Source organism: Coenobita brevimanus, chromosome 85 (assembly GCF_032717465.1).
Source record: "Coenobita brevimanus isolate Jiangsu-jjx chromosome 85, ASM3271746v2, whole genome shotgun sequence".
Taxonomy (NCBI): domain Eukaryota; kingdom Metazoa; phylum Arthropoda; class Malacostraca; order Decapoda; family Coenobitidae; genus Coenobita; species Coenobita brevimanus.
In genome coordinates, this window is record NC_137038.1 from 14,900,079 (window position 1) to 14,927,541 (window position 27,463).

The following is a 27,463-nucleotide window of genomic DNA, read 5'->3' on the forward strand; positions in this document are numbered from 1 at the left end:
CAAACAATCCACCATCTCCATCCTGTGTATCCTCATACATGTGAGAAATCCATTTGGTAATGCATTATTCTGATTCATTACCAAACGAATTTTTCATTACCAAATTGGCCCACACTTGGTAATGAAAAATACCAAATGGCAACCCTGACAAGGGAGAGGGGAGGGGGGAGGAAGGAAGGGGTGAAGGGACCATGGTGTAACAGCTGTTCGGCGCCAGGCGGCAATTTCAAATTACGGGTGGGAAAAAAGTCAGATTTTTTTCGAATTTTTTGCGTTTTTTGGCCCGTTTTGGGAATATTGGATCCCAGGATGATTATGTCCGGTTAGTGGAGATGTTTGGATATTGAGCATTCGGATATTAGAGGGATTGCTCTCTCTCTCTCTCTCTATATATATGTACAGGTAACTTGCACGGAACACGTGGGTTTCGTTCCTACCGTGCCGTGTTAGGTGCGAAATCGCGTATATTTAAACTACTCCGTATTTTGCTCCCTAGACCCCCCAAATGTGTTGTTTTGCTGTTATCTGTCACTAGAAAGCACTTTAAGTGGTTAGAAGGTTTATTTAATGTTATAACTCACAAATACAGTACTTCTGAGCAAAACTTCAACACACAAATACTGTACGTAAACACAAGGAAACATTCCGACGCCGATCATAGGTAATCATATAAATCAGGTTAACTGGTACCAGTGCTTTAACTTACAAGTACATACCAGAACAGTACATATTTAACTTAGAAATGCAGTACTGTGATATCGAATGATTTCAGTACATAATCTGTTAGGAATGGCTGGAAAAAAAAAATAATGTTATGAATACATTTTCACCTTTTTCTATCTATCTATCTATTGCCAGACGCCTCAATCCCGTTTGGGGTGGCCACAAACAAATCGCCTCCAAGTCGCCCAGTCCCCGCCATTTCACTCCCCTGCTCCCAACTCACACCCCCCTCTCTCATATACCTCTCCACCCCATCTCTCCATCTCATCCTCAGCCTCCCCCTCCCTCTTTCCCCCTCCACCTCACTCACATACACTCTCTTCGTCAGTCTTTGACCCTCCATCCTCTCCACATGGCCAAACCACCTCAGTGTGTTCCTCATAACGCTTCCTATCACATCCACATCAACACCACAACGCTCCTTTATATCCTCATTCGTCAGCCTGTCTCTCCATGTGACTCCACAGGCTCCTCTTAAATAACTCATTTCCACGGCTCTCACTCTTGACTTGTGTCCTTCCAACAACGTCCAAGCTTCACTTCCGTACGTTAGAGTTGGTATCACAATACTGTCATGTAGTAACTTTTTCACTTCCATGCCCACTTCCCTGTTTCTTATCACTGCTTTCAAAGAACCAGCAACCTTTCTGCCCTGCTGTACCCTTTCAAGCACTTCACCCTCCAAACCTCCATCCTTACTCATCACACTACCCAAGTACTTAAACGTACTCACATTTTCCAATTCTTCACCATCCAACCTCGCTGTACATTCACTGACTTCACCTCTCTCAAAGACCATCACTTTACTCTTCCCTACATTCACCTTTAGATTCCGTTTCTTACACACTCTCTCAAACTCATCCACCAAGCCTTGCAGCTCCCCTTCGTCTTCACTCAACAACACGGTATCATCTGCAAACAACAGTACAGGGAGTTTCCAAACACTATCCTCTCTCACCAGGGCCACTCCAACATCCACTACCCTACCTTGTACCTCTTTTATTACCCCATCCATGTACAGATTGAACAACCATGGAGACATGACACATCCCTGTTTCAACCCAACTTTCAAAGAGAAAAATTCACTTAGTTCACCATCCACACGCACTGCAGCCTTCGCACCATCGTACATACTCTTCACAGCATTCAACAACTTCCCATCTATTCCATATATTCTTAACACTTTCCACAATCCTAGTCTATCCACCCTGTCATATGCTTTCTCCAAATCCATGAAAGACGCATACAACTTCTTTCCCTTCTCTAGAACCTTTTCCACTAAAGATCTGAGAATGAATATCTGATCTACACAACCTCTTCCCTTCCTAAAGCCTCCCTGTTCTTCTCCAACTAATTTCTCTGTTCTTTCTCTGACTCTGTCGATAAGTATCCTACCATATACTTCTCCTATTATACTAAGAAGACAAATGCCCCTATGATTACCACACACTTCTTTTTCCCCTTTTCCTTTGTACAAGGGAATAATTATACCTGACTTCCAATCCCCCGGGACTCTACCTTCCTCCCAGGCCAATCTGCACATCTTCCACATCCATTCTACTACTATCTCTCCCCCATGCTTCAGCATTTCACCACACACTCCATCAATTCCTGGGGCTTTCCCTGATTTAACTTTCTTCATTGCTTGCACAACTTCTATCCTACTGATTTCTTCCTGTCTTCTCACCTCCCTCCTTCTTCCAGCCATTCCCCAGCCACTTATACTCGCATTACTTCCATCCTCCACGTTCAACAATTCCTTAAAGTGTTCTCTCCATCTGCTCACTTTTTCTCCTTTCTCCACTAGTAATTTACCATTTTTCTCTTTCACTCCCCTGCTAACTTCACTTCCACCCTGTCTTACTCTTTTCACCTCTTTCCAGAACATTTTCTTACAGTCCCTCCACTTTACACTCAAATTCCTTCCAAATTCCTCATCCACTCTCTTCTTACTCTCTCTTACTAATCTTTTCACCTCTCTCTTTCTTTCTACATATAACTCTCTCTTCCGCCTCTCAACTTCTTCCACGCCCCTATTTCTCATCCATTCATTGTATGCTTTCTTCTTTTGTGCCACAGCCCGTTTCACCTCTTCAGTCCACCACGCTGTTCCTTGCACCCCCCTCCGTCTTCTCTTCCTTCCACACACCACATCACATGCTGCACATATTTCTTCTGTAAATATTCTACACACACCTTCCACATCCCCCATCTGCTCCAACTCATATTTGCCCAATCGTTCCTCCACTTCTCTCTTATACTCTGCCTTTTTCTCATCCTCTTGTAACCTTTCCACTCTCCTTGCAACTACTCCTTCCTCTCGTCTTTCCCTTCTTCTATTCTTCCATCTTACTTGAACTTTAACTCTGGCCACCACCAAGTAGTGGTCAGAAAGTCCACTCCCCCAACCTCTATAAACTCTTGCATCCAATATACATCTTCGCATCCTTTCATCCACACACACATAATCAATCATTGCCTTCCTTTCACTCAATTCACCACCCACCCTTCTCATCACTCGCCATGTATACCTGTGGATCATTTTATGCCTGAAGAGGGTATTGGCTATCACCAACCCCCTCCCAGCACAAATGTCCACTAACGCACTCCCATTCTCATCTATCTCAGCAGGCACACCCCACTCACCAACTATTCCATCCACCTTCACATTCCCAACTTTACCATTCATATCACCAATCAAAAACACTATCATTCCTTCCAAACTTTTCCATGCACAGTTCTACATTTGTCCAGAACTCTTCTCTCACTCTTCTAGCACGATCTTGCGTTGGCGCATACACACACACAATCGCCCACATTTGTATTCCAACTTTCAACTTTACCCACACAATCCTTGATCCAACTGATCCATACTGTCTTATGCTCCTCTTCCATCTTTTACTCACAACTATACATACTCCTTCCTTTGCCCTCTCATTCTCACCTACTCCTGCACATATACCCCATCCATACTCCCATTCTCTCACACTTTCTCCTCTCCATTTTGTTTCAGTTATTCCGCATACATCCACTTTCGCATCCTCAAGCACCTGGACAATCTCTCTCTCTTTCACCTCATCATTTGCTCCCCTTACATTCCACGTTCCAATTGCAATGTCCTTTGTCCGGTCCTTGGTCGTCAACGTTTGGTCAGTCCTTGTCCAAGGCTTATTGTTTGTTTTTTTAGTTAGTTGTTTTCCGGGGAGGGGCACCAACCCTCCGCCAACCCTTTTAGTCGCCTTTTACGACAAGCAGGGATACTGGGGGAGTATTCTTGACAAACCCCCCTACCCCCAGGGGGTAGTTTCGAGTTATTTTTTAAGTTATCGTTGTGCCCATGCTTGGAAAAGGGAGCGAAAGAGTTGAATTTTCAGTCCTAAATGAGAAAACTGCACGTCCTCCAAGGCTAGACTCTGCCACGGGAGAATAAAGTGGAGGGTCAGTCCGATTAGCAATAAGGAAGTTGTGTCACAACTTCCAGCTCCCACACCACGAGAATGGCTAAAGATAGAATTGTAATGCAGTTTCAGAACTAACAATAAGTCTAATTATTACGAATACAGATACAAAGCAGAAATAAATACGTTTACAGACAGGGAAAACGTATTTCTTCCGTCATAACATGTTCATCTTTCTCTATCATTTTACGTTCATCTTTATCATTTTACCTTGTTATTTTCGCAATATATATATTGCTGTCTCGTAAACAGGGTGGTTGTTTGTGTTTTGCAAGGGAGGAAAAAGGTTGTATTTTCTGTCTGGGTCGAGATAATGGGTGCAACTATGTGTGGTTAGGCATGGCCACGAGCGAAAAAATCGTACATCCACCCGTCACGATAGCCGGTGGTGAACTGACAGATGATACATGAGACGGTGAAGTCAAGGTCATGTCCCAGATTTTCGTTCACTTCTCGAAAGTTTTCACAGTTTTCTACAAGTTGCAAACCATTACAGCAAACCTGAGCAAATAGGTAAAGATACCAAGACAAAAATGTATTTTTCTCTTATTATAAGTCTTTAACGAACAAACAAAAAAAAGGCAATATTCCGACGTCGATCATGGGTAATCATATAAATCAGGCTGACTGGTTACAAGGCTTTATTTAATGCTTTAATTGCTTACAAGTACATACCAGAACAGTAAATATTTAACTTACAAATACAGTACTGTAGAAAAGGAGTACAGTAAGAGTTTAATGAAGAAACAAAAAAGGCAATATTCCGACGCCGATCATGGGTAATCATATAATTCGGGTTAACTGGTTACAAGGCTTTATTTAATGATTTAACTTTATTTAAGTGCTTACAAGTACAGTACATACGAGAACAGTAAATATTTAACTTACAAATACTGAACAGCACTGTGGAAAAAACGAACAAGTAAAAAAGGCAATATTCTGACACCTATCAGGTAAACTGATTATAAGACTTTATTTCTTGCTTTAACGTTATTTAATAGTACTTTAAGTTGCACATAAACTTACCAGAACAGTACAGTACTGTAAATATTTAACTTACAAATACTGTGCTACTGTACTCGGGAATGTCTCACTCACTGAATAATTTCCCGCCTAGATCGTCACGTAATCAAAACAAACCGCGTGCTGTGGTGACGTTCGAGGATTTGATCTTTCAAAGGCCTCTCCTGCGTTAATTTGTAGTTTTCATAATGGTTTTTTAATCTTACGCTGTCTTATATGTATCCCAGCCCTTACCGTGTATAATTGCGAGCGCGTTCCGTGAGATCGTGTTCCGTGCGAGTTACCTGTACATATATACAGTGCTCGTCAGAAGTATCGAGCGCCCTGCGTCCCTCCTACGAAACAAACCTTTCAACATTGAAAAAACATATGAATAATGCATTTTATTTACCTTTAATGCTTGGTAGGGTATCCTTTACGCTTCTTCACGGACCTGAGACGTCGTGGAAGTGAAAGGATGAGGTTCCTGAGGTGCTGGAGTGGTATCTTCTCCCAGGAGTCACGAATGGCTGCTTCCAGCTTAGGCAGAGAGCTCACGTCCTTCCCTTGGAGATTCTTCTTTACGAGGTACCAGAAGTTTTCTATCAGGTAGAGGTCTGGGCTATTGCCTGGCCAGTCTTTCATGAATGATACCTCGCAGTCACGAAGCCAATTGGTGATCGATTTGGCTTTATGAGCAGGTGCACCGTCCTGCTGAAACACTCGTGCACCTGTGAGCTTGAAGGACTCAGGTAAATGATCACAAAGAAGCTCAAGATAAACGTCCTGATTCACTCTGCAGTTCTTGGGAAGCACAACAAGCTTCCCCAAACCTTTATCAGAAAAACAACCCCATACCATGAGTGAATCTGGGTGTTTAACTGTGCTCTCCACGTAACGGGGGTCAAGCGGGTCACTACCTTTGTGCCGGTACACCCATGCTCCTCAATTACAGGTAACACTAAACGTTGCCTCATCAGACCACAACACTGACAACCATTGCTCCTCACCCCAGTTAAGGTACTTGTTAGCAAAGGCAAGCCTACGAAGTCGCTCGTAACGTGTAAGAAGAGGCATTCTCACAGGCCTGTGACTTGTGTAACCAAGTTCATGGACTCTTCGAGACCGTGCGCTCAGAAACCTCACCAAACACTTCCGGGTTGCTCTCCTTAATTTTCCTTGTACTCACGAGGATTAGACTCCACCGCATGTTTTAAAACATTAACAGACCTCGGGCAAGTTTTCCTGGGCCTACCACACCACAGTTTGTTTGTGGGAACGTCACCACTATTTTCCACATGAAAACGGGTGCACCACCTATGCACTGTCGATTGAGCCACACCAACCAATTCACTAATTTCCTTCATGGGGTGGCCTGCCTCCTTTAGAGCAATGATCTGGGATATGATTTCACTCGAAAGTTCACGGGTAGGGGCCATAACAAAGTGGCGAAAGCCAAAACACTGCGGGACACTAGGTAAAAAATGGCGCAAGAAGAGGAGATGCGGCGGAGTTCCTCTCTCTCATGCAGCCCGTAGGCAACTGAGGCGGGAGCCAACCAGTGTGCAGTAAGGCCTCAAGCTCCCGTGACGTCATGCTAGTGCCCCAAACATCTGGCTCATTTTTTAGGAAAAAAGGGGGATTCTTTTTTTTGCCAAAAGTATTGCGCGCCCTGCCATAGGCGCTCGATGCTTCTGACGAGCACTGTATATAAGAATATAGAATATACAGCAAATTCAGTATATCAGAGAGAAAAATAGAGAAATACATACATAGGCTTCTATAGAAAATTTATTGCAAGAAATATATTGTATATCCACATGTAGCAACATATTATATAAATATTCACTAAGAGAGAGAGAGAGAGAGAGAGAGAAAATGGAGCTGTCAGTGAAGGCTTGGGAGTGTGTACACCACAGAAAATGGAGAAGACAGGAGAAGTAAGAGTAGCAAAGAGAGGGGGAGAGGGACAGGTAGGCCACATGACGTCGCGCCACCTGCGCGCAGTTCAACCTGGTAATCTTTAGGCCTTGGTTATTGATATACCGTACGTAAGCTCTTCATGATATTATTCTTTAGCAGTTGCACTAATTTCCTTGATATGCTTTGATGCGATAAATGCAGGAAAACGTTACTATAGAAGCCGTGAAAGAACACTGGGAGTGTCAGCATTCATCACATATTTACAAGTCTCTAGCTGCATGTTTGGTTTGAAGACCATATAATTTACTTTTCTAAAAGAACAATACTTTATCTCCAAAATGCTGAAGAAAATCTGTCAAGTTTTTCATACGAAAACTGTACAATGTTTAAAGCCGAAATCTTGCAGAGACGAGACCGCCAGCTGATATCCGACGATGCTGAGGGCTCCAAAATACCTTACAAAAAGTCTAACCAACTGGGGTTTTGTGTACCCCGAACAGGGTATTCCTGTAGACTTGAGGAAAAACTTCAGTCTAGACACTGTCCATTTTTTTTATGCAAAGGTTTTCCATGATCTTTATACAGCAGGTCCTGCGGGGAAGTAGACACACGTGAGTTTGTTATTGTTTATGATCCGTAACGTATGATCATCAGTCGTGTCATGCTACTATTTCTTAAAGAAGAATCGTTACATGTTTCTCGTAACACTATCTATTTTTGTTTTGATGGACAAATACATAAAATAAAATAATGCTTATCGATATTTATGGAAGAGAATAATAATAACAATCTCATTTCAGAGATGGTAGACTCAGCCCACCAATTTTTTATTCTATTTGACTATATTACAGCCTCTCTTCCTTGTAGCAGTGAGTAAAATAATGTTGTTATGATTTCTCCCTTCCCTTTAGTGACAAAGAGGGCACATAAAATGAACGGGGTTTAGTTGACCGACTTTGATGTCGAAAATTAAATAATCTGGTGAAGAGTGGCAGTTTTCTCTTGGTTAGTGACATCGGGAATTAGAGATTCCCTCTGGTCCTGGGGCTTTCCTTACATCTTGAGTTTCCAGTAATTTATACACTTCTTGCACTTCCACTTTTATATATTTTATCACTACATTTCTAGTCACTCCCTCCCCCTCCACAAAATCCCTTTCTTAAGTGAAAACTGACTGGAAACATTCGTTCTTTATATTCATTCATTACTTCAGCTTGCATTACCACATCCTTAGAGACCTCTCCTACTTTCAGTTTGGTGATTCCTTCCTTTTGTTTCAATTTGCCATTGACAAATTTATAAAACAATTTGGGTTCTTCCTTACATTTATACCTTTTTCAAAGTTCCTTTCTTCCTCTCTACGTATTCTTGTATATTCATTTCTAGTTCTTCTATGTTCTTCCTTTGCTCTATTATTATTCCTCTTTCTCCAGTTGTTCCATGAAATGTCCTTCTCTTTTTTTTTGCCTTCATACATCTTCTGTTAAAAAAATTCTTTTTCCTGTTTTTTTTCCCACTCACTCTTGACACAAAATTTTCCACTCCCGAATTATAGAGGTTTAGAATGATATCCCTTTTCCTCTGTATCTCTCTTGTTTCTGTGCATTTTCTCCAATCCGCATATTCGAAAAAATTCCTTAATCCTGTAAAGCTTGCTTTCCCAAAGTTGTATCTTTCCTGCCTATAAAGCTAAATCTCTTGGCACCACGTTCCCTTTAATCATCTGGAACTCAATGACCACATGATCACTTTTTTGTATTGGACACAAATATTTCAAAGATTCAATTATGTCAGGTTCTTTGGCTAGCAGTAAATCTAGTCTTGGTGATGTGTCATCACCTCTGAATCTTGTCTCTTCTTTGACCCACTGGGTCATTACATTATTCATTGCTATATTTAACGATACAGTGCCCCACAAATCTTCACTGCTTCCTGAGTCACATTCCTCCCAGTTCACCTCTTTACAATTAGAATCACCCATCAGAATTGTGTGTGTACCTCTTTACAATCAGAATCACCCATCAGAATTGAGTGTGTGTGTGTGTGTATATATTTACCTAGTTATGATATACAGGGAATGAGCTATGCTCGTGGGGTCCGCTCGCGGGGTCCCATCTCTGTTTTTCAGTAAGTCAATTTTCCTCGCCAACGGCCATACCACGTTGAGTACACCGCTTCTCGTCCGATCAGCGAAGTTAAGCAACGTTGGGTCTGGTTAGTACCTGGATGGGTGACCGCCTGGGAACACCAGATGCTGTTGGCATCCCTACGTGTCAAGTGGGGTTGGTGGAGGATTAGTGCCCCTCCCTGTAAAACAGTTAACTCTAAGCCCTTGGCCACCCCATTTGGGATACATGTCGTCTGGCAATGGATGGATGGATGGAAATTTTCCTTTGAACTTGTTTAAATTTTTACACTGGACGATCTCTTTCCCCATGCTATTCCAGAGGTCTATATATCTATAAGGAAAACTTTATTTCTTGATATCCTTCAAGCAGCTTGGCTTTTTCAGTTTCATTCTATGTCCCCTTGTTTCTCTCCTATCCCATACAAACAAATCTTCTCTGTCAATTTTGTCTACTCCTATCACGGCCTTGAACACTGCAATCATGTCGCCCCTTTCTCTCCTTTCCTCTAAGGAAGACAGATCCAGCTTTTCCAGCTTCTCTCTGTACGACAGATCTGCCAGACTGGGACCATCTTGGTTGCTGTTCTTTGTATTCTCTTGATCTTGTTTATATCTTTCTTTTTGTGTGGGGACCACAATAATGCTGCATATTCTAACCTGGGTCAGATCATGGCCACTATCAATTTTTTCATCATCTCCTTATCCATGTAATGAAATGCTACTCTTATGTTAGTCAAGAGTTTATATGTCTCTCTAACTGTCTGGTTAATGTGTTTTTCAGGTGACAAACTATCCAGGACCAGAACTCCCAAACCTTTCTCTCCTCTTGCTTTTGAGATTGGTTCCTTACCCATCAAATAATTCAGTGATGGCCTCATGGTACTTTTACCCATTTCCAATATTTTAAATTTTTTTGCATTGAATTTCATTTCCCACATCTGGCTCCAATCATATATGCTACGGTCCTCATTTTACAGTCTTCCTCAACATCTACTTTCCTCAAGATCTTTGCATCATCAGCAAACAGACTTGCGTAACTGTTCATTCCATCTACCATATCGTTTACGTAAATCAGGAACATTACTGGCGCTAACACCGAGCCCTGTGGGACTCCACTTGTTACTTCCCTCCATCCAGACATTCTGTCCTTTATTACTGTCCTGATTTGTCTGTATCTCAAAAAAGCTCTCATCGACTCCAAGTGGTTTCCCTTCAGTCCTCCTATGTGATCCAATTTCCAGATTAATAGCTTGTGGGGTACCTTGTCAAAGGTTTCTCCAAATCTAACTACAGTACACACAATCCACCCAACCGTCTCTCTCCTGTAGCATGTCAATCGCTCTTGAGAAAAAGCTCAACAAGTTGGAAACACACGACATTCCACTTCTGAATTCAAACTGACTTTCAGCCAAAATGTTCATCTCCTCCAGATATTTTATCCATCTGTCTTTCAGGATTCTCTTGCACAATTTTGCGACCATGCTGGTCAGGGACACTAGTCTATAATTCAGGGGTTCTTCCTTGTTTCCTCCCTTATAAAGTGGTATCACATTTGTCCTCTTCCATACCTGAGGCACTCTCCCCTCTTCCAGAGAACACACAATTAAACTGTGAATCTTATCTGCCAGTTGTTCTCTGCATTCCTTCAGTATCCAATTAGAGATTCCATCTGGTCCTGGGGCTTTCCTTACATCTTGAGTTTCCAGTAATTTATACACTTCCTGCACTTCCACTTTTATATTGTTTATCACTACGTTTTTCGTCACTCCCTCCCCCTCCACAAAATCCCCTTCTTTAGTGAAAACTGATTGGAAACATTTGTTCATTATTTCTGCTTGCAATGCTGATCCTTATAGACGGCTCCTACTTTCAGTTTGGTGATTCCTTCCATTTGTTTCAATCTGCCATTGCCAAATCTATAAAACAATCTGGGCTCTTCCTTCCATCTGTCAATTATACCTTTTCAAAGTTCCTTTCTTCCTCTCTACATATTCTTGTATATTCATTTTTAGTTCTTCTATATCTCCCTTTGTTCTATAATTACTTCTCTTTCTCCGGTTGTTCCATGTCAAGTCCCTCTCTTTTTTGGTATCGTACACTTTCTATTAAATCAATCTTTTTTTTTCCCTGGTTTCTTTCCCACCTACTCTTGGCATAAATTTTCCACTCCTGAATAATCTAGAAAGGCATCCCACTTCCTCTGTATCTCTCTTGTTTCTCTGAATTTTCTCCAATCTGCATGTTCAAAAAATTTTCTCAATCCTGTAAAGTTTGCTTTCCAAAAGTTGTATCTGCCCTGCCTATAAAGCTCATATCTTGTCACCACGATCTCTGTTATCATTTGGAACTCAATGACCACATGATCAATTTTCCCTATGGGACACAGATATTTCAAAGATTCAATTATGTCAGGTTCTTTGGTTAGCAGTAAATCTAGTCTTGCTGGTGTGTTATCACCACTAAATCTTGTTTCTTCTTTGACCCAATGGGTCATTACATTATTCACTACTATATTTAACAATATAAAGCCCCACGAATCTTCACTGCTTCCTGAGTCCCATTCCTCCTAGTTCACCTCTTTACAATGAAAATCACCCATCAGAATTATGTTGCTGCTTTACTCAATCACTTTCTGTAGATAATTAACCATGTCTGACATCTCCTGGTATTCATCACCATTCCATGCCCTTGTCTTTGGGGGAACATATACTACTGCCATGTCTCTCTTGCCTTTCTCTCCAGTTTCTAATTACATATTGATCACTTTAGCCCTATCCTCTCCCATTTCCACAGTATCCACATTTATGTTATTCTTCACTGCTATCATCACTCCTCCTCCTGTTATTTTTCTATCTCTTCTCCACAGTTTGTATTTCCATCTTCCATATGGATATCAATATCTTCTCTTAACTTGGTCTCTACAAAGCACATAACACCAGGTTCATGTACCCTGAAGAAATCGTTAGTTTCTAACTTTGCCGATATTAAACCATCAATATTAGTACAGTAAGCCCTTAAGACCTCGACGGCCAAGTCCTGGACACCCAAGTCCCTGGCATTTTGGGCTTGGGTTAAAAATATATATATATATATATATATATATATATATATACAGTGGGCTTGCACAGTGCGCGTCACCGCAGTGCGCGATTCACCTTGTGCACGAGTGACCAAATATCATAACCAAAAACCCTTTAATGCGCGAGTTTACCACACAGAATGCGAGGCAGAGGCAAGGAGTGGCTCAAAAATGCCATTTTCTACTAGTGCGCGACCACCCCTCACACAGCGTGTCACGTGTCGTCATGTTGATGCACAGAAATTCCTGGGCATTCTACTGCGCAGCTTGGGGTACAAGGGAGCTGGGGCGCCATAACAGTCCTGGCTCGTGCACTGTGCGAATCCGCTCTCTACAGCTAACCTGTCGTGTACAACGTGTGGTGTTTTTTGTGCTGCCTGTACTTTGCTGCACCATGGCTCCAACCCCAAGTGTAAAGAAACTTCTGACGCACGCCACCAAGTTAAAGATAATCAAGATGAAGGAGGAGGGTCAAGGAAACACGGCTATCGGCAGAACCCTGGGACTGGATGAATCTACAGTGAGAACTGTGTGGAAGAACCGTGAAGCCATAAAGGCTGTAGTGAAGACGTACGGTGCCTCTGACCTAGACGGCCGTTTGCGGGTGGGAAATCGTGCTATGATATTAATGGAGCGCTATCTTGCCACCTTCATAATGCGGAAAGAAAAGGAAGGTGTTCCACTGAATGGAAGATTTATTCAGAACCAAGCCCAGCCCTTTTACAAGGCTGCATCTCGAAGGTTAAAAGTGGAAAAACCGTTCAGGGCATCGGTTGGATGGCTGGACCGTTTTCTCAAGCGCAAGGAACTCCATTACGTGAAACTGTCTGGTGAACGTGCCTCTGCCGATGAGCTGGCACGAGAGACTATCCTGCAATATTTAAAACAATTATTGAAGAGGGACAGTACACCAAGGACCAGATCTACAACATCGATGAAACGTCCTTATATTACAGGGCCATGCCAAAATCAACTTACATTGCTAAAAGACAGAAACAATCCCCTGGTCGCAAGCTCCAGAAGTGTAAGATGACGGTAATGTTCGCTGTAAACCTGTCTGGGAGCCACAAGATGAGGCCAGTTGTTGTACACACAGCTTCACATCCAAGGTGCTACAAAAACCTCACGAACATGGATGCAAGTGGCGTGTATTGGTATAAGTCCGCAAATGGTTGGATGACCAGGAACATTATGGCAGATTGGTTAACGAGGCGGTGTGTCCCTGATGCGAGAGGCAAGTGTCGGGAACTGGGGATTCCATTTAAGATGCTCCTTGTGCTTGATAACGCACCATGTCATCCTCCATACCTGGAAGATCTTCACAAGGATTGTCATGTTGTGTTTCTGCCGCCCAGCACAACGTCACTAATACAGCCACTCGATCAAGAACTAATCGCCACAGTGAAGCATTTCTACCATAAAGAAGTGTACGACTACCTACGCAGGAAGACCGACACACAAGAGGAGCTTCATGCCCTACAAGATCACGACGAAGACCTTGATGAGGCATCTGCTCCTGTTCCATCTCCACCAGCACCTCTATCCCGACCTACCACAGATGCCATGACTGTTGAGGCATTTTGGCATAACTTTACAGTGAAGGACGCAGTTGAATTTCTCCTAAAAGCCTGGCACCAGATTACACCTGCAACGGTGAACCATGCGTGGCGAATGCTCGTGCCTCACCTGTGCATCACCCAGAAGACGGCCATTCAACCACTGGCCGATGCTGAGGCAGCAACACTGACAGCAGCACAAGCTGTACCAGGTTTCGAGGACATTACATTGGCGTACATACAAGAAGTGCACACTGCTACTGAGGAACAGCCTCCCGAGGAAGTGTTGCAACAGATGGACGAGGCTGAAGCAAAGCCCAATGCCAGACAGAGTCAAGTTGAGCAGCCTAGTGTGATGGAAGGCAGGACTGAGCTGTGTATGTCAAACATTAGCAAGATCCTTGCTGCCGTGGATAAGCTCAAGGAAGAGGTGAAGGCACAGGAAGTGAGCAGCCTAAGAACGGAGGAACTTCTGGTTGGTATCAACAAACTCTTCCGTTTCTACACAGACAGGCACAGGGAAGAAATAAACAGAAGACAGACACTCATAACAAGCTACACATAGCGGGCTCAAGTTGGTGAAATAGCGGAACCATCAACATCGTCTGCTCCTGATCCTGTTGAGGATGAAGAGGATGCAATGTCAGAATGTCAGCATTGGACTTTGAAGGGTTTATGGCCGAAGTGAGTGACTTGGATGCTCCTGGGGAAGGTGATCAAGAGGAGTCTGCGGAGGGAAGTGTTGGTGCGGTGGGAGGTGCAGTGGGGAGTGCGGCGCTGTAAGTGTTGCCGTGCCTCAGAACCCCTGTTATTTAACCCCTAAAACGCGGCTGTGTACAGTCGTTCCCCCCCGAGTGGCGGGGTTGTATCGCGGTCTGAGTACCTGTAGGAAAATATTCGCCAAAAATCAGAGATTAACCCTAGAACATTATACTTGGTATGGCAGATAGTACTTACATTCAGCTTTCTCCAGAGACAGGTGTTGAGCCTTCGTGGACTACCCAAGGACTTGTGGAGACTTGCAAAGTTGGGTAACCAAATCTTCACTTTCACACCTCCAGCAACCCGGTTTTCCCTCTACCACAGCCTCATTCTGTCACAGTAAACTTTATACTACAACGTAAAGTTAGTTACGAATCCGTATTTGTACAATAAGCACTGAAAATAAGGCTAAAATCAACGGAGCGTACGGCCGACATGCACTGTGGCGGCGGTCTTCCCGTCACTCAACAAACATTTCCATTTTCACAGCTAAAAACATGTATACTACATTATTTTCAATCATATTACTTCCCAAAAGATCACCACGGCGCGCTTTTTATTCTGCCTTACGTCCACCACTTTATTCTCGTTCCTGTCGGCCGTTTGCACTGACTGGGAAGAGCTAGAACTCGCCATAATGTCACTTTGAAAGCCTGCAGTAAACTGACGCTAAACAGAGGCAAACCGTGAGAAAAAAAGCTAGTGTTACAACTGGGGAAACAAGCGTTTCCTAGTAGCATAAACTGCTTGTGAGAGGAGATCGCAGATTTACAGTTCTGAGCGCTCAGAGCGCTGCTATGTATCACAGCCAGGCTGGCCGGGCCATGGTGGGGGGGGGGGGGAAACGCGATATTTGGCAACAACTGAGGTCAGTAGTACAAAGGTATAGTATGCTAGTTGTAGCTAGAGGGTGGTGGTACTGATAGACAATACCAGCTGGAGCCTGCTTGCCCGCGGTTATTCAAAATTTACTAAAATCGCAAACGCAACGACCTGCCGTCCTGTCCTTGTGGCCAAGCATCGCAAACGCGACGATCCGTGTTTTAGGGGTTAAGGTCATCAGGCCTGTTGTCTACTGTTGTTAAGGTGACTACCCATATTTTTGTTATTGTAGCTATAGCTTTAGTACAATGTCTGAAACATATGACCTTCATTATGTCTCTAAGGGCCAAAAAATGTCCAGGTATGAGGGGGTACCGCCCATATGTAATTATTCCCATAAGATTATGTATTCCTAGTACGCGAATTCCCAGTGCGTGAGCTCGTGCACCGCCCAATCTCTCACACACTATGCGAGCCCACTGTATATATATACAGTATATATGTATACAGTATATATATATATATATATATATATATATATAAATTATATATACTGTATATATATATATATATATATATATATATATATATATATATATATGTACAGTAATCCCTCCACTTTCCGATGTCATAGTGCCAAAAGCATGTCCAGAAAGTGGTCCCGTCTGGAAAGTGGGCCCCAGCCTCCTGGACTTGTACTTATGGACCCTAACTTACCCCGATTCAGAAAAACACCTATACAACTCCCTACTGGACATGCATAGCATCTATTTAAGACCCAAATCACACCAATAAGGGACATAAAAGACTGAAATAAATGCAAAAGAACAAGAGAATGAGGTTTTAGAGGTGAGTTTATACAGTATTAAACATTCTGGGTACTTACAACAAGTCCCTCGCTCCTGGACTGGTACTTAAGGACCCTAACCCAGCCTAACTTTGAAAGCCACCTAAATAACTCCCTGCCGGACATGCATAGCACATATTTAAGACCCTATTCACACCAATAATGGACATAATGCATGAAATAAAAGAAAAGGAACCAAAGAACGAGGAATTAGAAGTGACTGTACCTCAGCCAGGGTACTTACAGCTCATCTGTGGCTGCCTTCTCTTCGGCTTTGGCAATGGTGAAAATCCTCTTGAGGCACATACAGTAATCCAGTGTTGTGCTGCACTTGCAGCAATTCTTTGCACTGTGAGTTATAATTGTTTAACACTGCACATTGTTAACTGTACCACACCAGTCTCAACTGCCAGTTTGCACTCCACAGTTAATCCTTTACACTCTAAATTCTAATTTCTTAACAACACTGTAAAGTCCCGTGTGGTCTACTGGCGAGGTATTGCAGTTTATTCACTGTTTATTCACAAAAAACAAGCACATGTGGCATCCACTGTGATAAGCATCTACTCGTGATCGAAGTTAGGCAGTGACTGCTGGTGACAGGGAAACAGAGTTGCCAGATCAGATGGCCACATTACCAAACTCCTCTATTTTCATTATCAAATTTAACTTTTCATTATCAAATTTGTAAAGCTAGCATTTATTCATCACTAATTATACATACAAGTGGAAATACACGTAATCACTCTCCTTATAATGAACAGCACGTTGATTATTTTCACGCTATGTAGGCTAGCAGATTAATCAGAGAGAGCAGACAATCCATCATCTTCATCCTGTGTATCCTCATACATGTGAAAAATCCGATTGGTAATGCATTATTCTGATTCATTACCAAACGAATTTTTCATTGCCAAATTGGTCCACATTTGGTAATGAAAAATACCAAATGGCAACCCTGACAGGGGAGAGGAGAGGGGGGAGGAAGGAATGGGTGAAGAGGCCGTGGTGTAAGCAGCTGTTTGGCGCTGCACGGCAATTTCAAATTATGGGAGGGGAAAAAAATTAGATTTTGGGGGGATTTTTTTCTCTTCTTGGCCATTTTTAGGTTCTGAAGGTCCAAGCCCACAATGCCCGGTAAGTGGGGTATCCAGATAGTATAGGGATTACTGTATGTGTGTACATATACATATACATATATATATATATATATATATATATATGTATAAATATATAAAAATAAATTTGCCACACGGTGACGAACACTGTATTTTGGTGCGTAGTTCCAGCGACGTCTGCTAGAGCCCCCTGCAACCTCCCCACTTCCCGCCTACCTACCGTCGTCACTGCACACTTGTCCCCATGGCAGCCTAGTCTAGGGTGTCCAGAAAAATCGAACCTTCAGGAACTTGAAGGGCTTATTCAGTTCCACTACTCGTGGTAACTACACCATACTTTGCAATTTTTCTTTGGCCTTCTCAAACCCATGCCTCATTTCAACGCAAGTTGCATTGCAAAAGGTAACTCCCGCCTTGACTGCAGCAGGGCTTGATGTGGGGGGAACTCATGTTGTCTGTTGGATCTCTCCACTCTGTTCGAAGGGAATCAAGGACTGAGATCACAGAAAAGATCAAAAAAAGAATTCCAGCCACAAACACTCTTGATTCTCCATTTTGATGGAAAGATCTTGCCCAACATCGATGGTAGCGGCCGCAGCGATCGCCTGGCAATTGTTGTTACGGGGATTGGTATGGAGAAGATCCTGGAGATCCCTAAGATCCCTGCTGGAACGGGCGAAGCAATGAGAGCAGCAGTGCTATGGACTCTAGATGAACGGCCAGAAGTGACACCCTGGATTGCAGGGCTCTGTTTTGATACTACAGCGTCTAACTCCAGGGTTCACAGCAGAGTTTGCTTTGTCACTGAAAGAGGTCTCCAAGTCCCACTGTTGTTCTTGGCATGCAGGCACCACATGTGTGAACTCATAGTGGCAGGGATCTTTGACCTTTTTCTCTTCTTCTGGTCCTGAAATTCTTCTCTTCGGTCAATTCAGAGTTCTTGACCAAATTGACATAGATTCCTTCCATCCCTATGATGATGACCTAGATGAAAAATCTCAGTCGTGGATTGCCAACAGAGCTGAGGACAACGAACACTTCATACTCAGTCGCATGGATTGTGGGCAACCCTGTGATGACTACCTTGAGCTCCTCCAGCTGTCTTTGGCTTTCCTTGGTAACAAGCCAGGATGGATGGTTTTGTCGTCCAGGTGCCTATCAGAATGCACATTGGATGGCCAAGGGCCTTTATTGCCTCAAGATCTTCCTTTTCAAAAATCAACTGAAGGATGCAGCCTCCTTCCCCTTCACATGGCATCAAAAGGAGACCATCAAACGCATCTGTGTCTTCCTCGTCACCATCTGTGTGATGCACTGGTTTGAAGCCTCAAAAGCTGTCGACGTTCCAATCAATGACCTCAATCTCCTGAAGAAGACTGAAGAATTAAAAGAGGTGGATCCCGTTGTAGCAAAGATGGCACTGGACAAAGTCAACAGCCACCTCTGGTACCTCAGTGAGTACCTGGCTCCACTAGCCATGTATTCTGACAGTCTCTGTTGAGGAAAAGCAGGAAATGCTGAAAAGTATGACCACAGCACTGCCGAGGAAGGGTCTGCGCCGTTTGAACATGAAGACAATTGATATGGCATCAGATCTGAAAATCTCTAAGTTTGTCACCCACAAGTCGAAAAACTTCTTCCAGAGTTTGAAGCTGGATACTCCGACAAGCATCAATGACCTCTGCCCCATTCCTGATGTCATGGCCCACTTCAAAGTGGTCAATGACGCTGCTGAGCAGGCAGTCAAACTGGTAATGGACTACAACAGTGGTCGATGAAGAATGAAGAAGAACGACAGCTGATCTTCCACGTTGTGCAGCACCACAGAGCCCTCTATGACTCGACCAAAAAATCCCACATGTAATAAACTGATTATGCTTGTTGCATAGCTCAAAATTTTTTTTTTTTTTTTTTTTTTTTTTTTTTACCATATTGTTCTTTTTACCTTGCTTCACCATACCCTTCACATACTCAGATCTGTTAGATTTACAGAATACAGGCATAGTGAGGTACGACTTTGCTTTGATAAAAAAACACAAATTTTTGCTTGAATGCTTTGTTTATAAAATGGAATCGATTGCATACTTTGCCCACTTACATATCCAAATTTTTTTTTTTCTCCCCTGTAAGTGCTAAACATCCTACTGCCTGCATGCTCACTCTTGTAAATAAACAGTGAATAAACTGCAAAAACTCGCCACTAGACCACATGGGATTTTACAGTGTTGTGCAGTGCTAAGAAATTAGAATTCAAAGTGCAAAGGATTAAGTGCAGAGTGCAACACTGGCATGCTGCATCTGGCATGGGACAAGTAAGAACTGAATGTGCAGTGTCAAAAAATTATGATTCACAGTGCAAAGGATTCAGTGCAGCACAATACTGGATTACTGTACGTGCTTCAAGTGCACCTTTACCACTGTCAGAGCCATAGAGAAGGCGGGTTAATCTTTGCAACGGCCACAGACGTGTCATAAGTACCCTGCACACTGTTAATTATTTTCCATACTCACTTTTAATTTCTAATTCTCTGGTTTCTTTTCATCTATTTCACGGTTTTTGTCCCCTGTCTGTGTGCACAGGGTCTTAAATAGGTGCTGTGCAGGTCCAGTAGGGAGTTATTTAGGTGGCTTTCAAAGTTAGGTTGGGTTCGGGTCTATAAGTACCTGTCCTGGGGCATATTTCCCAAGTCCCAGACATGTCTTTGGCTCTATTATGTCGGATCTTAGAGGGATTACTGTATATGCCACTTTCAACTTTTTTCGTTGTTTTTTATTCCCTCTTCTCTCCCTGTCTCTGTCGGCACCATTTCCTCAATATCTGATCCATAACTCTCCAATAGAACACTGTCTCCTCTTACTCTGTTCACTGTTTGTTTTTTGCCCTTGCTTCCTTTACTAACTCCTTTATTTTAGCTCTTCCTTCCTCATTTGCATCTCTCCTTATCCAAACATTCTTGAACCCCTCTTTGTCTGATAATTTCCATGTTCTGTTGATGACTTCATTTGCCATTACCTGAGACTTATACTTTTAGTGGCCTCACCCCTCCTTCCTCGTACTTTCCTAACTTAAACACTTCTTCAATCTTTGTTATTACCCTCCATAACTACTGATAGTATCTCTTTAACCTTACTCAGTTTGTCTCTTTCTCTTTCTGATCCTACTGTCATAAATTTTTCTTTTAGTTACTCCTGAAATTTCATGCACTTTTTCTTGTCTGCTACATCCCTGACTAAGGATTCTCTAATTCATAGTACCCAAACCACTTCCTTCTCCACCTTTTCCTTGCTTTGTTATACTATAATCACTTTCAAATTTATATTTCCTTCCTCTTGAATTTTCTTCCACCCCTTGTGTTGCTCCTTGATTTCCTTAATGTGTTCATCTTGCATCCTTGATTTTGATTCATGCTCATCTAGTTTACTTTTCATCCTATCTCTTTTTCTTCCAATCTCTTATTTTCCTTCTTGAGCTGTTTTATTTCATTTGAGGCACATTCATTACTTATTTTTAATTCTGTAGCTTCTCTTTCTTGTTCAGCACTGCATGTGCATACTTTTCCCAACTTACTCTACATTACTTTGATCTTTTTCTCCTGTTCTAAGGTCCGTTCCTGCGACTCTCTAATTATTGACCATTCCTTCTCTAACTCCTGGACATTCCTCTCCGCCATTTTCTCCATTCCTGCTACTCTTGTTTGGTTCAGTTTAGTACTTCCTTTATCCTTACCTTCATTGGAGAAGCCCGCAAATTAATCACCACCAGATGTAAACAATGAACTATCCCTTTCCGCCATAATGCAACCATACAGAAAATTTGTAATTCCACTGTGTCTTGTACTCTTCTTATGACCGAAATCTGTGGATTTTCGCTAATACCCGATGGGACCACCACTCACATATTCATTCACGTAACCACAACAGGCTGGCCTCCTTTTCAACGGTGACTGGGAAATAGTTTCCCCACGATCCACAAAGAGCTCCGTCTCTGTTGGCGATCTGTGTGTGTGTGTGTGTGTGTGTGTGTGTGTGTGTGTGTGTGTGTTTACCTAATTGTGATATACAGGAAATGAGCTAAGCTCGTGGGGTCCCGTTTCTGTTTCTCAGTATGTCAAATTTAGCTTTAAACTCGTTTAAGTTTTTTGACTGGACGATCTCATTGTCAAGGCAATTCCACAGGTCTATACATCTATAAGGAAAACTATATTTGTTGGAATCCTTCAAGCAGCTTGGTTTCCTCAGTTTCATTCCGTGTCCTCTTGTTACTTTCGTACCCCATAAAAACAGATCTTCTTCGTCAATTTTATCAACTCCCACCATGGTCCTGAACACTGCAATCATGTCTCCCCTCCTTCTCCTTTCCTCTAAGGAAGGCAAATCCAGCTTTTCCAGCCTCTCTCTGTACGACAAATGTGCAAGACTGGGGACCATTTTGGTTGCTGTTCCTTGTATTCTCTCAATCTCGTTTATATATCTTTCTGTGTGGGGACCACACTACTCATGCATATTCTAACCTGAGGCGAATCATGGCCACTATCAATTTTTTCATCACCTCCTCATCCATATAATGAAAAGCTGCTCTTATATTAGTCAGGAGTTTATATGTCTCTCTAACTACCTTGTTAATGTGTTTTTCAGGTGACAGACTGTCCTGGACCAGCACTCCCATATCTTTCTCTTCTTTCACTTTTGTGATTGGTTCATTACCCATCAAATATTTCAATGATGGCCTCTTGGTACTTTTACCCATTTCCAATATTTTACACTTCTTCGCATTAAATTTCATTTTCCACATACGGCTCCAATCGTGTATCCTATTCAGATCTTGCAGCAGCATTTTACAATCCTCCTCGACTTCTACCTTCCTCAAGATCTTTGCATCATCAGCAAACAGACTTGCATAACTGTTCACTCCATCTACCATATCATTTACGTAAATCAGGAACATTACCGTACTGGTGCCAAAACCGAGCCCTGTGGGACTCCATTTGTTACTTCCCTCCATCCAGACATCCTATCCTTTATTACTGTCCTCATTTGTCTGTCTCGCAAAAAGTCTCTCATCCATTCCAGGAGGTTCCCCTTCAGTCCTCCTATATGCTCTAGTTTCCACATTAGTCTCCTATGAGGTACCTCGTCGAAGGCCTTCTCCAAATCTTAATACAAACAATTCATCCAACCATCTCTCTCCTGTAGCACGTCAATCGCTCTTAAGTAAAAACTCAACAAGTTGCAAACACATGACCTTCCACTTCTAAATCCAAACTGACTATCAGCAAAGATATTCATCTCTTCCAGATATTTTATCCATCTATCTTTCAGAATTCTTTCGCACAATTTTGTGACCATGCTGGTTAGGGACACTGGTCTATAATTCAGGGGTTCTTCCCTGTTTCCTCCCTTATAAATTGGTACCACATTTGCACTCTTCCATTCCTGTGGCACTTTCCCCTCTTCCAGAGAACACACAATTAAGCTGTGAATTTTATCCGCCAGTTGATTTCTGCATTCCTTCAGTACCCAATTAGAGATTCCATCTGGTCCTGGGTCTTTCCTTACATCTTGGGTTTCCAGTAATTTATACACTTCCTGTACTTCCACTTTTATATCTTTTATCATTACATTTCTAGTCACTCCCGCCCCTTCCACAAACTCCTTTTCATTTGTGAAAACTGATAGGAAACATTTGTTCATTATTTCTGCTTGCATTGCTGAATCTTTATAGGCCTCTCCTTCTACTTTCAGTTTGGTGATTCCTTCCTTTTGTTTCAATTTGCCATTGACATATCTATAAAACAGTTTGGGTTCATCCTTACATTTGTCTATTATATCTTTTTCAAAATTCCTTTCTTCTTCTCTACGTATTCTTGTGTATTCATTTCTAGTTCTTTTATATTCTTCCTTTGTTCTGTTGTTACCTCTCTTTCTCCAATTGTTCCACGCCGTGTCTCTCTCTTTCTTTGCTATCACACACCTTCTATTAAACCACTCCTTTTTCCTGTTTTCTTTCCCTCTTACTCTTGGCACTAATTTTTCCACACCTGAATTATAGAGGTCTAGACAAATATCCCACTTCTGTATCTCTCTTGATTCTCTGAATTTTCTCCAATCTGCATTTTCGAAAAATTTTCTCAAACCTGTGGTCTGCTTTCCCAAAGTTGTATTTTCCCTGCCTATAAAGCTCGTCTCTTGGCTCCACGTTCCCTGTTGTCATCTGGAACTCAACGACCATATGATCACTTTTTCCAATAGGACACAGATATTCCAATGATTCTATTACATTGGGTTCTTTGGTAAACAGTAAGTCTAGTCTTGCTGGTGTGTCCTCATCTCGGAACCGTGTCTTGTCTTTGACCCCATTGTGTCATTACATTGTTCATTGCTATATTTAATAATGTAGTGCCCCACGAATCTTCACTGCCTCCTGAGTCCTAATCCTCCCAGTTCACCTCTTTACAATTGAAGTCACCCATTAAAATTATGTTGTTACTCTTCTCAATCATTTTCTGTAAATAACTAGCCATGTCTGACAACATTTCCTGGTATTCATCATCACTCCATTCTCCTGTCTTAGGGGGAACATACACTACAGCCGTATCTCTCTTGCTATTCTCTCCAGTTCCAAATTTCATATTGATCACTTTGGCCCTGCCTTCTCCCATTTCCATGGTATCTACATTCATGTTATTCTTCACTGCTATCATCACTCCTCCTCCCGCTTTTTCTTTTCTGTCTCTTCTCCACAGTTTGTATTTACCATCTCATCAAGTTCATGTACCCTCAAAAAATCGTTGATTTCTAGCCTTGCCGATATTAAACCATCAACATTAGAATATGCCACCTTCACATTATTTTTGATGTTTTTTATACCCTCTTTTCTTCTTCTCTCTGCTGGTACCACTTCCTTAATTTCTGATCCATGACTCTCCAATTAAACACTGTCTTCTCTTCCTCCGTTCTCTGCTCATTTTTAACCTTTGCTTCCTTTACTAACTCCTTTATTTTAGCTCTTTCCTCCTCATTTGCATCTCTCCTTATCCAAATATTTTTGAACCCTTCCTTGTCTGATAATTTCCATGTTCTACTGATAATTTTGTTTACTGTTGCCTGAGACTTAAACTTTATCTTTAATGGCCTTGCCCCTCCTTCCTCGTACTTTCCTAACCTAAATACCTTTTCAGTCTCTTCTTGAGCTTCGTTGTTTTCCTCCATGACTACTGATATTATTTCTTTTACCTCTTAACCGCGGGGCGTCACTTTCGTGACGCTTGGGAGCAAGGTATCATACTGCGGAGCGTCAGTTTTGTGATTCTGTGTTATTTTGAATTCGCCCGGGCTTCAAGTGGTGACTTATATCATCTATCAGTACTGCCAATGTCCAACACTAGTCAGCACTCCTAATCTCATCTGTACTCCCATCCATTGTTGACAATTAAAGCCAGTTCTCCCCATTCTTGACTCCCCTCCCTAACTCCCCTCCATTACCCTATCCTCTCGCCTAACCGGCCGTGCTACGCTAAGTAAATCTTCCCTGGAATTTTTCACTGATTTCATCCATTGAAATAAGCCCTATGCCCTATTCTTATACCAAATAATATATCTATCTATCTATAGCCAGACGCCTCAATCCCGTTTGGGGTGGCCACAAACAAATCGCCTCCAAGTCGCCCTGTCCCCAGACATTTCACTGCCCCACTCCCAACTCACACCACCCTCTCTCATATACCTCTCCACCCCATCCCTCCATCTCATCCTCAGCCTCCCCCTCCCTCTACCCCCCTCCACCTCACTCACATACACTCTCTTCATCAGTCGTTCACCCTCCATCCTCTCCACATGGCCAAACCACCTCAGTGTGTTCCTCATAACACTTCCTATCACATCCACACCCACACCACAACGCTCTTTTATATCCTCATTTGTCAGGCTGTCTCTCCATGTGACTCCACAGGCTTCACTTAAATAACTCATTTCCACTGCTCTCACTCTTGACTTGTGTCCTTCCAACAACGTCCAAGCTTCACTTCCGTACGTTAGAGTTGGTATCACAATACTGTCATGTAGTAACTTTTTCACTTCCATGCTCACTTCCCTGTTTCTTATCACTGCTTTCAAAGAACCAGCAACCTTTCTTCCCTGCTGTACCCTTTCAAGCACTTCACCCTCCAAACCTCCATCCTTACTCATCACACTACCCAAGTACTTACACGTACTCACATTTTCCAATTCCTCACCATCCAACCTCGCTGTACATTCACTGACTTCACCTCTCTCAAAGACCATCACTTTACTCTTCCCTACATTCATCTTTAGATTCCGTTTCTTACACACTCTCCCAAACTCATCCACCAAGCCTTGCAGCTCCCCTTCGTCTTCACTCAACAACACAGTATCATCTGCAAACAACAGTACAGGGAGTTTCCAAACACTATCCTCTCTCACCAGGGCCACTCCAACATCCACTACCCTACCTTGTACTCTTTCATTACCCCATCCATGTACAGACTGAACAACCATGGAGACATGACACATCCCTGTTTCAACCCAACTTACAAAGAGAAAAATTCACTTAGTTCACCATCCACACGCACTGCAGCCTTCGCACCATGGTACATACTCTTCACAGCATTCAACAACTTCCCATCTACTCCATACATTCTTAACACTTTCCACAATCCTTGTCTATCCACCCTGTCATATGCTTTCTCCAAATCCATGAAATAATATATACAAGAAAGAAATAAGGTAAGTGAGAGTGCCATACACCTAGAATTGGCTAATTATCACCTGACAACACCTCACGTGCATTCGTTTGCTAATTTTCGCTGCTTATTTCCCCTTGAAATATGCCGTATAATATATTTTCGTAATAAAAATATAAGAAAGGAAGGGAGAAGCCTAAGTGATATTTACATTCACCTGGAACTACCTAATTATTGCAGGCCACCACACTGTATTCTATGCTAAGTAAATCTTCCCTGGAATTTTCCACTGATTTCATCCATTGAAATAAGCCCTATGTCCTATTCTTATACCAAATAATATATACAAAAAAGTAATAAGTGATAGTGCCATACACCTAGAATTGGCTGATTATCACCTGACAACACCTCACGTGCACTTGTTCACTAATTTTCGCTGTTTATTTCCCCTTGAAATATGCCGTATAATCTATTTTCGTAATAAATATACATAAAAGGAGGGAAGGGAGAAGCCTAAGTGATATTTACATTCACCTGGAACTACCTAATTTATTATGTATTGTCTTGGTTTCCTGCCAATCATTTCATTGCTATATATTAGCTGGTCTCACAAGGCTGAAGTTGGTAGTATTGCACTCACCCTAGCCAGGCGGCAGGAGGCCACCACTATCAGTTCACTGTCGTCTTTCAAGGTGAAAGTACATCTGATTCGCTCCTGCTAACTTCCGCCGCTTTTTAGCCCCATGCAAAGGGCCCTGTGACCTTTACCCCCTACTAAACCTCGTGTGGAAAGAGGTAAAAGGCTGACAATTGATAAAGAGTGACTACTATCTTTCTATCGAGTAAAACAGTGCAAGTGGAATTGTAAATGATGTGTAAATAATGTGTAAACAGCAAGTGAAAGCAATGAATGTAAATATACGTGAACAGTGGAAAATAGTTTTATAAGTTACTTCAAGTGACAGTGCATAACAGTGTAAATAAAATAGAAATGTAAATAATGTAAATAAAATAGAGAGCGTAAATAGAAATGTAAATGAGTAGTATTAAAAGAATACGAGTATATATATGTGCCATAAGCATTTGTGATTTTAATATTCTAGGACTAATAACTGATTTTTGGCAAATATTTTTAGGGAGTTTGTCGGAGCGCGAATATCCCCGCGGGGGCCGCAAGAAAAAGCAAAACAAGCCTGCGGCTAAAGGGTTAACCTTACTCAGTTCTTCTCTTTCTCTTTCTGATCTTATTGTCATACATTTTTATTCTATCTATCTATCTATCTATTGCCAGACGCCTCAATCCCGTTTGGGGTAGCCACAAACAAATCGCCTCCAAGTCGCCCTGT

General features: G+C 42.2%; 1 protein-coding gene and 1 non-coding gene across 2 annotated transcripts in view; one reads left to right on the plus strand and one right to left on the minus strand.

Annotated features, from left to right (window-relative positions):
* Window positions 1–27,463, minus strand: part of LOC145410347 (uncharacterized) — a 367,470-nt gene that overhangs the window by 231,712 nt on the left and 108,295 nt on the right. The window lies entirely within an intron of this gene.
* Window positions 9,251–9,369, plus strand: LOC145410485 (5S ribosomal RNA). The gene has a single exon (XR_013899277.1). It is a non-coding gene; the product is annotated as a 5S ribosomal RNA (ribosomal RNA).